Raw genomic sequence first — 15,972 nt, 5'->3', positions numbered from 1 at the left:
TATTACTCACCCTTGAAAGGGAATGAAATTCTGACACATCTGCATCGTGAACGACATTATGCTAAGTGAACTGATTCAGTCACAAAAGGACAACTATTATATGATTCCACTTTTATGAGGGCCCGAAGGTAGTCAGACTCGCGGAGACAGAAAGCAGGCGGTGGGAGCCAGGGCCTGGGGGAGGGGGACGGGGAGTGAGTGTTCAAGGGGGACAGAATTTCAGCTGGGGAAGATGGGAAGTTCTGGAGAGGATGGTGCTGATGGCTGCACAACAGTGTGAATGTGCCTCACACCACTGGACTGTACACCTAAAAATGGTTAGAGTGTCAATTTTACGTTATCTATGCTTTGTCACAACTTTTTAAAAAAGTCTTCACTTGACTTCAATTTAAGTCATAATGTAAAAACAGCTTTGCTTTTAGACCAATACACCCAAAGAGGTCCCTGTCTCTCCAAACGTGACGAGCGTGTGCGTGACTTCTGTCTAATCTCCCTCCTCTTTGCTGGGCTCCGCAGAGTAGCCTTTGGCGGGGACTGTACTAGGTAACTCTTCCATGAACCAATGATCGGTTTCCAGAGCAGAAAGGAAAAGTCAGCTGTGTGACACAGTCTGGACGTGAACGGGGGCCCTGCCTCCACTAATCACCCCAAGTATTGGAGGCCACGCTCACGGCTGAGCCCTCTGCCGTGGCCCCAGACACGCACGGCCAGGACGGTCCCAACAGGGGCCAAGGACGCGGGAGCCCGGGGCCTGAATATTAGCCGTGACCCATCTGGATTGAATTTCTCTTGCTTTTTTTAGTACAAAACTATGATAAAACTGGTCTGAGCCTTTTCATAGGCACACACTGAATCGAACAGTTGATTAATTTTCCCTTTCAGAACCTGGTTTATCTCGTACCAGGGTGGTCGCCCACCGCCCTGGCCTCTAATGCTCTTGAAAGACTCTTTATGGGGGAAGGTTTAAAGCTTGGAGATTGTGTGTTCTTTTAAGAGATGGACACATTTAAAACCCCTGTCACAGGCCTAACTGATGTGGTCACATGGCCAGACCCAGGGAGGGTGGGATTTGTCCGGCTAAACCCTAAATACGACAGAGATTAAATTCACTGTAAACAAGAGGGATTAAGAAGGAAAAGCCGAGCCGGGTGGGATCAGATGACATCGGTCGTCTGAGAATAAAGGCTCCTTGGGAAGTTTAAAAAGTGGTTTAGCAGAGCCTGGTGCTGGCATCTTTAGGTGACGTTCACAAAGTCAGCAATTATGTACTTAATGGGACAAAAAAGCATGGCGCAGGGCGAGGACAAGAGTGTCTGCACTTCTCAAGCCAGAAAGACCCAACACTTGGCGTCAGCTCAGCCACCACCTTGGCCTCTGAATGTTTTAACCGGATGCTCCTCCAGTCATGTTACTTCTTGGTAACAAAGACCCACACGACGCCGCCTGCGGCTTTGCTGCTGTTCCTGCAGCGGCCCTGGAACGCCCGGGGGCGCTTTCCCAGAAGGAAAACTTGAGGAAGGCCTTTCCACCTGGCGGTTCTCAGCGTGCGGCTTCCGCCGCGAGACGCACCAGCAGGTGGAGGCCCGCGGGGGACCACAGCCCCGCTCTCCACCACGCGATGCGCTTTCAAGCAGCTGCTGGGAGGCTGCAGACCCAGAGAGGGGGGTCCCCACGTGGGGCTGGCCCCAGGCTAAACCTTGCCAGGCCCAGTGCGAGGAACTCACCTCAGGCCGAGTGGACCAGGAAGCATGGATTTTTTTGTATCTCCTTTAAAAAATTACAACAACAACAAAAATCCCCAGAACAAAAACTAGAGAATCTGAACATTTTAGAAACATTTGAAAGCTTTGACAGAGAGTCAGAGAGAGAAAGACAAAATATGAAGCAAGCGGAATCCCATCACCTGAAGGGCACCTTCACTAACGTGTTGGTGCGTGAACTTGCAAGCTGTCCTCCCCTGTGTCTGCCACAGGGGATGCCCGCGAGGCTTCCGTGGGTGCTGGGCACCGCTGGCCTCGAGTGGGAGCGCTCTCCGCGGAGACGGCCTGAAGGTGCGGGATGGGCAGCGGACTTTGCTTAGCAACGCAGCCCTGGAAATGGCAACAAGCATTTCCTCGTGACTTCCTGAGCCTCATAGGGGTGGAAACTGAGAATACATAAAATGTACATTTATATATTTATGTGTGTGTGTATAATTTTAGCACTTTCTTATTTTAAATCATTTTATGTAGTGTTTTTTTTTTTAATCTTCCTCTGCTTATCAATCCTGTTGGAAAAATTAAGACCTCACCCCTTGCTGAGCGAGATGACAGCTGAGGCAGTCTGCACAAATTTCTAAACTAATGGCAGCCCCAGAGCAGCTCATGTCCTCGATAAATGTGTCTGCCTGGTTATCCGTCTCCAGAGGACGTGCACTTAGCTATGTGACTGGCGGTGTTTCTCCTCAAATTCCAGATGTGGGGTCGTATTGTCTGTGCCGCCGTGTACAGTAAATAACCCGGGAGGACTCGGCAGGCCACATCTGGTTCCCACCCGCAGCCCTCACCTGTGAAGAGGGCGATGACAGCAGACGACACTTGGATGTGGTTCGGGCGGCTTTTTTTCCTCAACTGCATAAGCCTCCCATTTGCCTTCTTTGATGGGAAGCTGCAGATTTAAAGCAGGATCAGACTGTTACCTGGACCTGCCATTCCCAGTGTCACTTCTGCATCCCTGGATGTCAAATGGCCATTGTCCTGCCCAGATCAGAAGCTTGGCATTCATGATCACAGTGTAGCAGGTGAGTAACCTCAGGGAGTCACTGCAGCTGGGTAGTGTGTTCACATCCGATGGTGACAGACATGGTGACGGAGGCGGTGCTGATGGTGGTGGTGGTGGCTGTGCAGGAAGATGGCTGATACTGGTCAGATCAGCCTCTTTCCCCACAAATGCCCCAAACTATTCCACACCTGCTGCCAACAGGTGCCCTCCCAGCTTTTGGCCTCTGATTTCCTTCTCTGCTTTCCAGATGAATATAGATAGATAGATAGATAGATAGATAGATAGATAGATAGATAGATAGATAGGCAGGCAGGCAGACAGACAGATAGATAGATTACTCTTAAGTTTCACTGATTTGCAAAAGCAAATTTAGAAAAACTGGTGGAGTTTTAGGTTTGGGGACACATAACGATCAGCTGATCTTGTCACAATAGATCCAGCAGTGAGACCAGCATACTGTTTTTCAGCTCTCTGACTCTGTGGAGAGCACACACAATAATTACCTCACCTCCTCTCTGTGAAAGTAAGACTTTTGCTTTAAAATGTGTCCAAGTCCTTGGGAATCTAGTTTCTGTCCCACTGTGCCCGCACAAAACCACATCTGGAAGAGGGCACATCGCTTCGCTGAATTTTTAAAAAAATATCCAGATAGTTATACTATTTTCATTGTTTTTCTCAACACTTTCAAGTATTCTACTAACTGCAGATTCTAAAACATGTGTAAGGCAAGGCAGGAAAAGTGCTCTGGGGTGAAAACATAAAATCTCCTCGTGTAGAATAAACCTTTATTCGTTCCCAAACTGAATCCACAGCTGCATTTGGAAGATTAAGACGAAAGGGACGAGTTTTGCTATCTCCATTATGCCTTGTGCTTAGCTTTCTCGCTATGCGGTCAGGGGTGAGTGAGGCAACCAGGGTGCAAGGAGGCCTTCATTCTCAGGGTCTCACAAGTTACTCCACACCCGCTGGGAGGCCAGGGGCATGGCGTCAGCATGACCACAGAGGGCAGAGTAAGATGCCGGGTGCTGGCGGTGCTTGGCAGCACCTGCGACTCCACCTCGTGATCTCAGCACTTGAAGGTTGGGGAGATCTTTAGGGGATAAATGCCCTTTCAGTTCTACGCCTGAGCCCATATAGGATTATGATTTAAGAAACTCATGGTTGCTTTTACCTTGGGTCTCCAAGACTTCAAGGAATTGCAGTCTAGTTAGCACTGTGATGGGGTCTTTGGGGCCCATTGCCCAAGGTCTCACTGTCTTCAGCAACAGCGTCTGACATAATCAGGCCAGGGGACTGGTCAATCCAGAACTCAGTCATCTGGTCAACCTTACTGCTCCTGCCCAGGGCTGTCACCCATCACTCACTGCCTCCATGACAGTTACCCCATCACTCCCAACCAGGCTCTTCTCCCCAAAACACCAATCCATGGCCCCCTCAGTGAATGAAAAGAGTTGAGAGCACCCCACAAGAGTATCTAGAACTTTCACCAACCCTTTTCCACACAAAGCATGGCTCCCACACCCTACCCTATCCTTTGACTCAGAGACTCCCCTCCTCTCTAAAACCAGCCTCTCTGCCTGTGTTTTGGATTCTGCCTCTTCCTGACACTCCTGGTAAGAGCTCCTTCCTACAAATGTCCCCAGCCCCCCAACAACTGACAATACTCCTTCTAACACAGACTTCATACCTGCAATTTATTCTTCAATTAAACTCAGATTTTAAATTATTATTGCAAAAGTAATATATCAACATGGTAAAAAAATATTTCACATAGTACAGAAAGACAATAAGTGAAGAGTAAAAATCTCTCCCTCTACCTGCCTTGCTCCCCATCCCACGTTTTATAGACAGCCTCTGTCAGAGTTTCTGGTTCGGGTTGTCCTGGGGCTGTCATTACAGCACTGAACAATGTGCTTAGACATCTGGTTCCCAGCCCATCACCCACAGGCAGCGCGCACTTACTGTCTCTTCTGCAAGGGGAGAGACACAGTGTACGTGCACGTCCCTCCTCCATCCTTTCTAACTTCTTTTTGGTTCTATCATCTTTGGTTTCTCTTATCTTCCAGAGTTTTAAGTGATACACTTCAGAAAGGAGCTCTTGGCCTTGATTGATCATCTAAATGACACATGAAGTGTTTTTAAAGTGCAGATGAAAGACTCTTCCCTCCTCAGACCAACTCAGTACCCCTGGCAACTGTAATATAGCTCTACATTGGAGAGGTGATTGATTCCAATGAGCAGCCAGGGTTGAAAACGATGGAAAGAGACATTTTTATTCAAGGTCAGGAGCCCAAGATAGCGGGAAATAAGGGTAAGTCAAATCGCTTTGACGAACTAAGCAAAGTAAAAACAACCAATAAGATGGAGCCAAGGATAAGAAAACCAATTTTTAATAAAGTTAAACATAGATTTATCACATGACCACACGATCCCACTGCTCAATATTCACCCAAGAGAAATGAAAACAGATGTTCCCATAGAAACCTGCACACTGATGCTTACAGTGGCTTTATTCATAATTGTCAAAAGCTGGAAATGGCCCAAATGTCCCTCAGCTGAGGAATGAATAAACAAATTGTGATATATCCCCACAATGGAATACTACTGAGGAGTTAAAAAGGAATGAACTATTATATGTATAAAAACATGGATGAATCTCAAAAGCATTATGCTGAGTGAAAGAAGCCACACCAACAGTTACATTAGCGTGCCTCCGTTTTTATGGCGTCCTGGTAAAGGCAAACCCACAAGGACAGAAGTTACACCAGTGGTGGCCAGAGGTAAGTGTGGGAAGAATTGACTGCAAAGGGGCAGAAGGGAAGCTTTGAGATGGAGGTACAGATTCTACACATTGATTGTGGTGGCACGTACACAACAAAACGCTTGTCAAAATTCATCAAACTGTACAACTATACGGATACATTCTATGACTTGAAGATCGTACTTGAATCAACTTGATTTTAAAATAAAATTAAGGATCTTTGCCAACATGTGAACACATGGGAATTGAGCAAATAAAAGATTAATTCTCTAAAAGAACTATAGCCACAAAATTCAGATTCAAACATTTTAAAGGAGTCAGTTTACAATACTGTATTGAAATCACTCATTTAGTCTCCTTCGTGTAAGTCCTCACTGTTGTGATTTCTCACTGCGGTTAAGCTTCCTAACTTTCCTGTAACATACCAACCTTTTTAAAAGTCGATTCCTAAGTTATTACACCTTTTTGTTGCTGTAGAGCGTAATTTTTAATATTTTATAATTATAGTAGAGATGTTAAATTTCATAGATATATTTTCTATATGGTCACCATATTGAATTAATTCACCACTAATAGCCACTATGACACAGGACAAGGAAAAAGTTAACTTTTCCCCAGTTTTCCCATATTTATTGATTTTACGCTTTTTAATGAATTTTCTAAAATTTCCGAAGCAAAGTTGCACGGCCTCTGTAACAGGTGGTATGGGGGTGTGCTCCTGCCTCGGGGATGACACACTGCACATGTTGTCATCGGCACTGTGAGGTTTGGATAAATATGAATGATACTTACAGAAGTATTTCTCTATTCGCAGTTTACTACACACTTCAGAAATAACTCCATTTCTAATGTTACCAGAATTCTTTTTGCCGTTAACTAGGGTCATCATACGGCTTTTCCCCTCAGTCTCTAACTTGGTGAATTATAGGAATAAACTGACACTGAATCAGCTGTATATTCCCAGGGTAAAACCGCTATTTTTAATATATTACAGTTAAAACATTATTATTTATATTTTGTTTCTTTTTATTTCTGAGTGTTCTGTCTTTGTTTCCTGAACATTTTATTTAGTGTTTCTAACTCATTTAACAGATGAGATGTCAGAATTTATTTTCTGGGCTCCTTGCTCAGGTCTGGTTCTCAGACCTGAACTCGTGTTATCACTTTTCCTGCTCCTCAACACACATTTTGTTTTCCTTTGAACTTGCATCTTAATCATATTTGAAAATTAAGTACTTTTTCCTACTTCACAAAGAGCGCATATTCATTTAAGAAAAAAAACAAAATATCAATAAAACACAATCAAAATTATTGTCTCCTTCCTTCATTGACATAATGACCCCCATGAAGAATAATCACAGCCCACTTTTCTTTCTTTCCTTCCTTCCTTCCTGAATAATTCAGTGCAACAACCACGAGGTGGGTCCTAGCCAAGCAGAAGTCCGTGCCAGAGCAAGGGGGAGGAAGACCTGTTCCAGCCCAAGGCCAGAGCGCCAGCAGCACGACGAGGGCTAATATGTGCAGGAAGAAGCAGCCAAGGCGGTGGCAGCGCCCCCCATCCTGGGACCAGGTGAGAAGATAATCCACGCGGAACACGAGGACAGCTGGGCATAGGGCCAGGAGGTTGCTTTCACATGAGAAATAAAATGAGCAAATGTACTGATGATAACAGAATAACGGAGTTACACATATGGGAAGGAAATTAAGACAGACCCTACGGTGCTGGGTTGGAATTAAAGTGTCCTTGTGAAGTCACATACATGTCAGCTCCAGCTCTGCCCTTGAAGAGGACGTAAACACCACCAGCACAACCGCAACGAGCACGCCTAGCACCCAGACGGTGCTGTCTAGTTGCCATTCGCTACCAAAAGGAACCAAAGGTGAGTGTGGGAAGGATTGACTGCAAAGGCACAGAAGGAAAGTTTTGGAGAAACAGCTTGTTTCAAGGCTGGGAGGCTAGAACACCTCGTTGTACCAGCAAGTATAGAAGAGCTTAACGCCTGGTGGGGATATGACAGAAGGATGTAGATACCAAGCAGGGAGGGCTCCCACTGGCTAAACGTGGCAGAACGTGCGCGTCAAAATAAGGAAGGATACTAATGCGTAGTAACCCGTTGAGTAAAACAGGAATACGTGAATAAATAAATAAGAATAAGAGAAAGCTCTCCTCAGAGCTGAAAGCCAACTAATCGACGCAAGAGACGCGACGGGATTAGGAAATCGTTTCTGGCGGCCCCTAGACTATAGTGGTAGTTCATCCAGGAAAAATCAATGTGTGCTAAAAGCAGAGGGTGAAATTTTGAAAAAAAAAAAAAAAATAAGGATATCTACCCCAGAAAATACTTATTAATTACAAAGGGGGAGAAAGTAACTTGACAATAGATAATCCTGGTAGGCGCCGCCTTAACCAAGTGACCAGTGTCAACAACACCAGTAATGGGATGAAACGAAATTATTTGGCACCTGCTGTGTTGCAATGGGAAACCACAGCACCATGTCTCTGACGTTCTTGACAAATCTGAATAATCTGAACCTGCTCACGAGGAGACATCAGATAAACTGAAATCTTCAAAGGTATTTAGGTCGTGAAAGTCAAGGAAAGATTAAGAAACCTTTCCAGAAGGAGGGAGAATGTAAGGCGATTAACTGTAACCCATGACCCTGGTTGAGTCCTTTTCCTCTAAATGGACATTGTTGGAACAACTGATAAAATTTGAAAGGAGATTGATAATCAAAGAATAGTAATGTATCAACTTTCCTTTCCTGACTTCAACTACCGTGCTGGGGTTTTGTAGGAGAAAGATTTTGTTTGCATGAAACACGCGAGCCTTTGTCGGTGATGGGGCACATGGCTATAGCATTGTCTCAAATTATTCACAGAAAAAGTTCCTTGTGCTATTCTGCAACTTCTTCTGTTGGTTTAAGTTTACTTCAAAATAAAACATAGAAGGAGAGGCTTCAATTATTGTAATGACCCTACAAAACCAATATATATCAGGAACCTTGAAGTCCGTATACCTTCAAACCAGCAATGCAACCGCAGAGAATAGATCCTGCAGAAATAATCACAAATGTCTGCAAAGACTTAGCTTTAGTTGTTTATCCAGCATCATTTATAGGTCAAAAAATGAGAACCAACCTAAACATATTACAGTAGGATTTGGGAACATAAACTACGTTATAACCATGAAATGGAAAACTAACGCAACTGTTAAGGAAGATGTTTGGGAAAATATTTCATGGCTTGGAAGAATGTTTATGATGTATCACTGAGTAGCGAAATCAGGTTTGAAAACAGTGTTTTCAGTGGGTCCCATTACTGAAATAGCATAAAAACAAGCACGGTGTGACTGTGTGTGTGTGTGTCCGTGTGTCCGTGTGTGTGTCCGTGTGTCTGTGTGTGTGTATGGTGTGCAGAGCAAGTTAATTGTGTTCTTTACAAGGAAACCCAGAGCCCCAGTGTCCCGAGGTGCCCTGTAAGCCTCCGAATCCGGCATAGAGTCAGCAGCGTTTCCCAAACGTGACCCCGGAACCCGTTTGTCTGCACATTTCTGAAAGTGGCCAGAACTTTGAGTGTTTGCCTTACTTTCCTCTGACTTCAATTTCCCAGTTGATCCCACATCCTGTCCTATTCTACTCTGTGCCACTCTAAGTTGCCCTATATTATTTTTCAAACAAAATGTTCAGTGTTATAAATTAATGATCAATAACAAGCAGGAGGCCTTCCTGCAGGAGGCCCAGGGGGCCCTGGGGAAGGATCGAGGGAAGGGGTGGCCCCTTAGGGAGTCTCTTTCTCCCTCCGGAGCACCATCTTCCAGGCCAAGAGTTCCCGCTGAGTTGCTGCAAGAGGTGGGAGTGGGGATCTGCCCCTCCTTCAGGCACCCTCCCCTGCTGCCAAACAGAGCTTCTGTTTCTTGGTTTGAAAAGTTTATAAATCCATCCAAACCTAAAAAAGATCTGGAAACCACTGACCCAGGGGTCTGCCCTGCGTCCTTTGTCCTCTGTGGTCATTAGGAGGAGGGCACCGATTCAAAGTCAGCTCAGCAATGAGTCAGCCAGGCAGATGGTTTCCAATCGGTCAGTGGCAAAGAAGCATCTTCAAAGTACAGGGAGAGGGGGAACACCTTCCCTCGGAGGGGCCGACCATGCTGGAAGGAAGGAATCCTTTCATGAGCACCTGGGATGGAGGGGACTTGATCCAGTGACAACGGGTGACCATCAAATCACCTTCTAACAACGCCACTCTCATGGGGACTAAAGGGTATGAGGTGCACACAGTACTCAGTACAATACCAGGCACAGAGTAAGAACACAGCAAGTGCTGGTGGTCCCTGGCTCCATCCGCAGCAGAGGAGATAGGGGTCTGGAGAGCTGCAGGCCTCCTGTCCCACTGAGTGACGTGTACAAGCCAGGACTTGCACAGGGGCCTCTCCCGACCCTTTCTAAGGGGTGGTCAGGGAGAAGAGAGCAGCACAGGGACAGGGACCAAGAAAATGTCTGTGCCTACTCCCCTCCTCACTTGACCGGCTAGGACTGGAGGGATGTACGTCATTTTAAAAGGATTTTATTTTTTCTGGTAATCGCTGGTTCTGGGCAGGAAATGCAGTAGGCAGAACGGCAGCCCCCTGACCTTTGCTCCCTCGTGTTACTCAACCATGTTGTATTAGGTGGCAAAAAGGACTTTGCAGGTGTAATTAAAGTTACTAATCAGCTGAACTTAAAACAGGGACACTATCCTGAATCACCTGGGTGAACCTAACCCTTCTCTGGTGGACAGCAACAGGGGAAATCAGAGATTCTAAGCTGGATTGGGTGGAAATTTGGTTGCAACTTTGCTTAGACCATCTCTGGCTTCAAAAGATTTGAAGGAGAGTTGAGACCTTTCCTTCCAGACAGACCTCAAGATTGTAAGATCTCGAGATGGCAAGACCTCAAGGCTGGGGAATCTGGACACTCTGAGACCAGAAGAGCGTCAATCACATGACTTAATACCCTCAGCCCTCGAGTTACCCTTGGGCAACCAGCTCAGTACAGCTCCCACGCGAGAGAACTGCTAGGCTGAGAGAACTTTCTTTACATTAGAGTTCCTGCAGATTCACACCCAAAACACAAGCCCACTGGGTCGGTACGATCTTCCCAGAGTCTCCTTGACCTGGAAAGACTGACCTTGACCTTCTCTGGCGGGTTTGGTCTTCTGCTGCCCTGCCCCTCACCCCAGCAACTGGCCTGGCCCACCCGAAGGGGCTGGTCCTTCTGGACTTGAGTTCTTTAAGGACTCTGGTGTCAACAATTCCGAGACAGCGTTTTGGTTTATCCAGTGATTTCTTACTATTGCAGAAGGGGAGGTCTGTTTCCTTCTACAGCTTAATTGGAGGAACAAAGCCCAGGATAGATTTTTGACTAACATTTATTAAGTACCACTGTGTGCCAGGGATTGATCTAGGCACATTTTTTTTATATTAACTTAATCCTTACAACAACCCTGTTAGAAAGATAGTATTATGCTTACTCTAAATATGAACGAATAGAAGTTCAAAGGGTCAGATGACTCTCAGATTGCACAGGTGGCCTGTGGAAGACCTGGTCTCTTGCCTGCAAGCTCGAGGCTCTTTCTACCCTACCTCAGTTTCCCCTGGGGGAGGAGTCAAGGCAGAAGTACACAGAAGGCCAGCTCTCCCAGAAAGTCAGCTGCCAGGAAGATGGGTGAGGGCTGGCCAGTTTCAGGAAAACTGAGTAAGACAAAAGACCCACAGGCTTCCAGTGAAATGAGGAAGGAGAGAACAGTGGTTTACGGTGAGCAGTAGGCTGACAGCCTGCCAGTGATGGGCCTGGGCAGGGCCAGGACCAGGTGGGACAAGCCAGGGGGCTGGGGTGCAAGTGTGCGACCCGTCCTGGGCCCAAGTCCATCTCAAAATCAAGGCCGCAGGAGACAGGCCATTCCCTGAGGCCAGAAGCAAAGTGAGTCAGGGATGCTCAGAGTCACGCAAGGGCCAAAGACAATGGCCACAGCTAGCAGAGGCCCTTTGAGAGTAGGTAGCATGTCCTCACGAGGCAGGCACATGTTTAAGCAGATGAACAGATGTAGCGTGACTTTAATTAAACTGGATAAATCACTGCCGACCAGAGACTGTCACCCCCAATCGATGCCTCCCTTCTCAACTGGAGGAAGCTTAGCCCGGGCACTGCCCCTTGTTTAATGTCTATGAATGCCTCGATCTAGAGCAGGGGCACATTTCATAAAGGATGATGGGGCACTAAATACCAGTGGTCCCGACACATGTGCATTTTTAACCAGAAGAGGATTTCACTGGACATTTGACCTCAAAATCTAACCTTTCAAATACAAAACTAGAGTGAAAATTTACTATGCTTGCTAGTGCATTAAAAGAGAAAGAGAGAGAGGGCACTGAGCCATTGCTGGCAAACATTTCCAGTGCCCCTCCCCCGCCCGATGGATTTGGGGAGGTGACAGATGGCATCTGTGCCGACTTGAGCGGAGCTTTGGATTTTGTTCCACATGATTTACTCATCAAACCCAAAATAAACAAGCGTCCGCCCCGCTACTTGGAGGTGGCACGGAGGGGCCGGCCTGTTTGCTTCAGAATCTTACTGGCGGCCCAGCCCCCACTGGGGGCTCCCCCAGAAAGGGGGTAATGCAGATTCAGGTGACGAGGCCCTTCTCTTCCTCTGGGTCTCACAAGGCACCTAAGGGAAGTCATGAGGGATAAGCAGGGAGAGAAAGCCAGGCTCCCCGAGACAAGCTGGCCTGGGGGACATGGCTCCTGGGGGACGCGCAGGGACAGACCCACGTCAGTCTGAGCATGGACACAGCTTTGGGATGGAGCTCAGCCTGAGTCTGGAAGGAAACGGCTAAATAGGAATCAGACAATACAGGGAACTGGGGAGATGCTGGAGGGGAGGGCCCCTGGTGACCTCATCACTCATACTGTTTCAATAGGTTCAGAATTAAGGGGTTTGGGGAAGAGAAGGGAGGGACACATAGCCACGACCTTCTGGGGTGGCTAATCTTTGCCAGGGATTTCTTCTCCCCTGGGTCAGGGTAGGCAGCGTCTGACACAGACCCAAGAACCTGTGTGGGGTCCGGGAGACGGGAAGGAGCCTGAAATTGCATCCCGTCTCTGCCCCCGACACAGGGCAGTTGTGTTTCTAAGGATGCAGGATGGGGCAGGGCAGGCTGTCAGATGGGGTCTGCTTGGTCATTCATTAATTCATTTAGGCATTCATTCATTCCCTATACCCCCTGCCCTGAGGAAGTCTCTGGTTATTGACTGAGTTTCCCTGCAGGGTCTCAAACCCACCTGCCCAGAGAGTGCAGACAGCTACGGAATTGGCCATGTGGGAAAAACTCAGTGCCCCACCATCAACTTCCAGGAAAGCCCGAATTCAAATTTGCATGTGATGTCCAGTGAATTTTAATCATTGAAAACTATTTCCAACTGGGTGGCCCAAACCACAGCTGGGTTTGGCTACGTGGTCAGTTTGCAACTGGGGTCACTGGGATCACTGACCCGCTCGGGACACAAGTCCCCAGCATCCTTTTTCATTATCAGTCTTGGGCCACAGGTCACAGGTGCCAATGCCTCGGAACCCAGGATGAATGGAGGCCCACCTGAAGGGAGTGGGGAGGACATTCAGACAACGGACCACTAACAGGGGCAGAGTCCCCCCAGGACGAGGGAAGAACCACATGCAAGGAGAAAATTCAACAGCAAGCTGAATTTACCCACAGACCCCTCCCTTGAGTTCGGCCCAGGACCCCCACCCCTCCAGTCACCCCATTTCTCTGCACCCTGTGACAGCCCCTCCTCCTCTTCCAACCTTTATATTTTTCACTTATTTTATTGAAGTGTAGATGATTTACCATGGTATGTTAGTTTCCACTGCACAGCCAAGTGAGTCAGTTACACAGATGCATGCGCATTCTCTTTCAGATTCTTTTCCATCATAGGTTATTATAGGATATTGAATGTGGTCCCCAGTGCTCTCCAGTAGGGCCTTGTTGTTTATCTATTGTATATACACTAGTGTATATTTCTTTCCAACATTTAAACCAGAGACTTAAAACTTATGGTCTGAGGTATGCCGCCCTAATATTTTTGACCACAATAGTGGTTTTTAAAAATATGAACAGATTGGCAATATTTAGAAAATGGAAAACTATATGAAAATTCAGATCTCTTAAAAACTCAAAAGGTCTGTTGACCCATATCCCTCCCCCTGGCAACAGGGGGCTGAGCTGAGGCATGGCCACCAGCCTTCCCAGTCCCTCAGTGCCCACCTGACCTGCTTCCCTACATGGGGCAGGGGAGGGGGGAGCTGAAGAACCCCGGCTGCCTGAGCTGGTGGTCTAGTCTCTTGTGCCTCGGTTTCTCCACATGTCACATGGGGCTGGAGGCACCTCTACCTCACATGACTGTGGGATGATTGGCTGACACCCCGACTCAATGCCAGGACACAGGAACACACAGGGAGGGGGCCCGTGAGCATCTAACCTGGGGCCTCATGTGGAGATGTGAGAGGCAGAAGCTCTGGGCTGGCCTCGCCGCCTCCCCCTGGAAGCTCCCCTCCAGACGTTGGCCAAGACTTACTCACCCAAGACTTGAGTCACATCTTCTTGCTGACAAGTCTCCCGTGTGTATCTCTGGCCAGAGGTTTCCCTGTTTGATGGTGAATGTGTCTGATTCTCTGGCGTGGCCACCACCCCTCTGACGTCTCCTTCAGTTGGCCCAAGGGCACTTCACACGGGCTTCCGTGCAAGTCCTGCCTCGCTCACCCCCGCAGCGATCCATCCAACTCAAGCCTCACCTTCATGCTCACCGCTGCTCGCCTGTGCCGGGGGTCGGCCTCCTGCTGCCTCCTCCCATCCACTCTGGGCCCCTCGATCTGCACACAGCATCCCCAGGGACCCTATGCAAAGGCCAATCTGATAGAAATTATGTCTGGACCAAAGACCTTAAGAGATTTCCATCGTTGAAGGAGAAAGACACATCTCGCTACCTGCTCTCCGCCCGTGTGTGCAGCGGGCCCCTCCCCCACTGGAGGACCACATCTCCGCTCATCCGACGCGCCAGGCCCTTTCACAGGCTGTCCTCTCTCCTGGGAACTCCTGCTCCTTCCTGGCTGACACCGGCAATCCTGGAAGTCTCCGTGTGAACATCCTTTCCTAGGAAGTCTTTCCTGCCCCGTTATTACTTTCCAAGCACGTCTTCCTTCCCTCAAGCCACTTCCCACAATTGTACCCAAACACCCGTCTGTGTGATTGGGACTGTTTGCCTTCCTGCTGGGCTGGGAAGGCCACGCGGGCACGGAGCACGTCTGCCTGCTCGCCACGGAGCCACCTGGCCTGTCCGTGAGTACCAGGGGAGTGGAGTAACTGATGCAGACATCAAACAGAAGGGCTGCGCGGGGAAGGATCAGCGGCTTTCATCAACCACGTGTAGGTGGGCGTCGAGGTAGGCGGTGTTCGGGGGGCAGCGTCGTCATCGGGGCCTGACCCCGTCATGCGGCCCGAGCACCAGCCAGGTCACAGCGGGAACACTCTAGTTATACAATTTTTCCTTTTTGTAAATACTTTTTGCAAAAGCTCCTCTTTCTGGAGGAGCTATGTAGCTCACCTCCTGCTTAAGGCGAGTGCTGCTGTCAATCCCACTGAGGTCACTGAGGTTGTTGGGACCCTGGCCTCTGCACCTTCGCACTCTGCCTGAGCTCTCAGTCCATGTTCCCTGGAGAACTTGGTGGCCAGCAAGGTGCAGGTGGGAAGCCACAGGGTGGGAGCCGGACGGCCCAGCCTGCCCCGGGGCTGCATCCGGAGCCCGCCAGCCATGGGGGCACCGCCAGGCCATCCCCTGTCCTTAGGCTGCTCAGCAAAGCAGGAGAGAAGGCGGTTCACTTCCGCCTGGGAGACCTGTCAAAATGCTGGCCAGCCTCAAGCTTCTGTGATTTTAAAATATCTTGGGCTCAGTGGCCGGGACTCAAAGGAGGGACTGGGGGTGGGAAGGCTCACAGCCTGGCTCAAGGGTGGTCCTGGAATTGGACAGCAACCCGCCGACGGAGGGGAAAGGTTGGGAGGCGCTGCTGGGACCGCGGCAAGAGGGAATGACGCCCAGGGAGATTACTTAATGCCGGTATTTCCGAATCAGGACGGTTTGCTTCTTTGAAAGGCCCCGTGGGCCAAAACCATCGCATCGTTCATTCTGCATTAAAAAGCGGGGAGTGGTTGCAGGGCTGGCTGCTCTGCTCCAGGGGGACCCTCTGAGGCGTGTCCCCCGCCAAGCCCCATCGCTAGAGCTGGGGTTTGGGCACAACACTCTAACCCCCAGTGAGGGAGAGAAGACAGCTGACCCCGCCGAGCCCGAGGCCCCCCCTCCGGCTCCCCTTGCCGGCGGCCTGGGAGATGGAGCCGAGAAGGGAGGGGGTCCGACGCCCTTGCC

The sequence above is a fragment of the Camelus ferus genome, chromosome 5 (genome assembly GCF_009834535.1).
Source record: "Camelus ferus isolate YT-003-E chromosome 5, BCGSAC_Cfer_1.0, whole genome shotgun sequence".
Classification (NCBI taxonomy): domain Eukaryota; kingdom Metazoa; phylum Chordata; class Mammalia; order Artiodactyla; family Camelidae; genus Camelus; species Camelus ferus.
The sequence above is the reverse complement of the archived record's forward strand: the minus strand, read 5'-3'. Positions refer to the sequence as shown.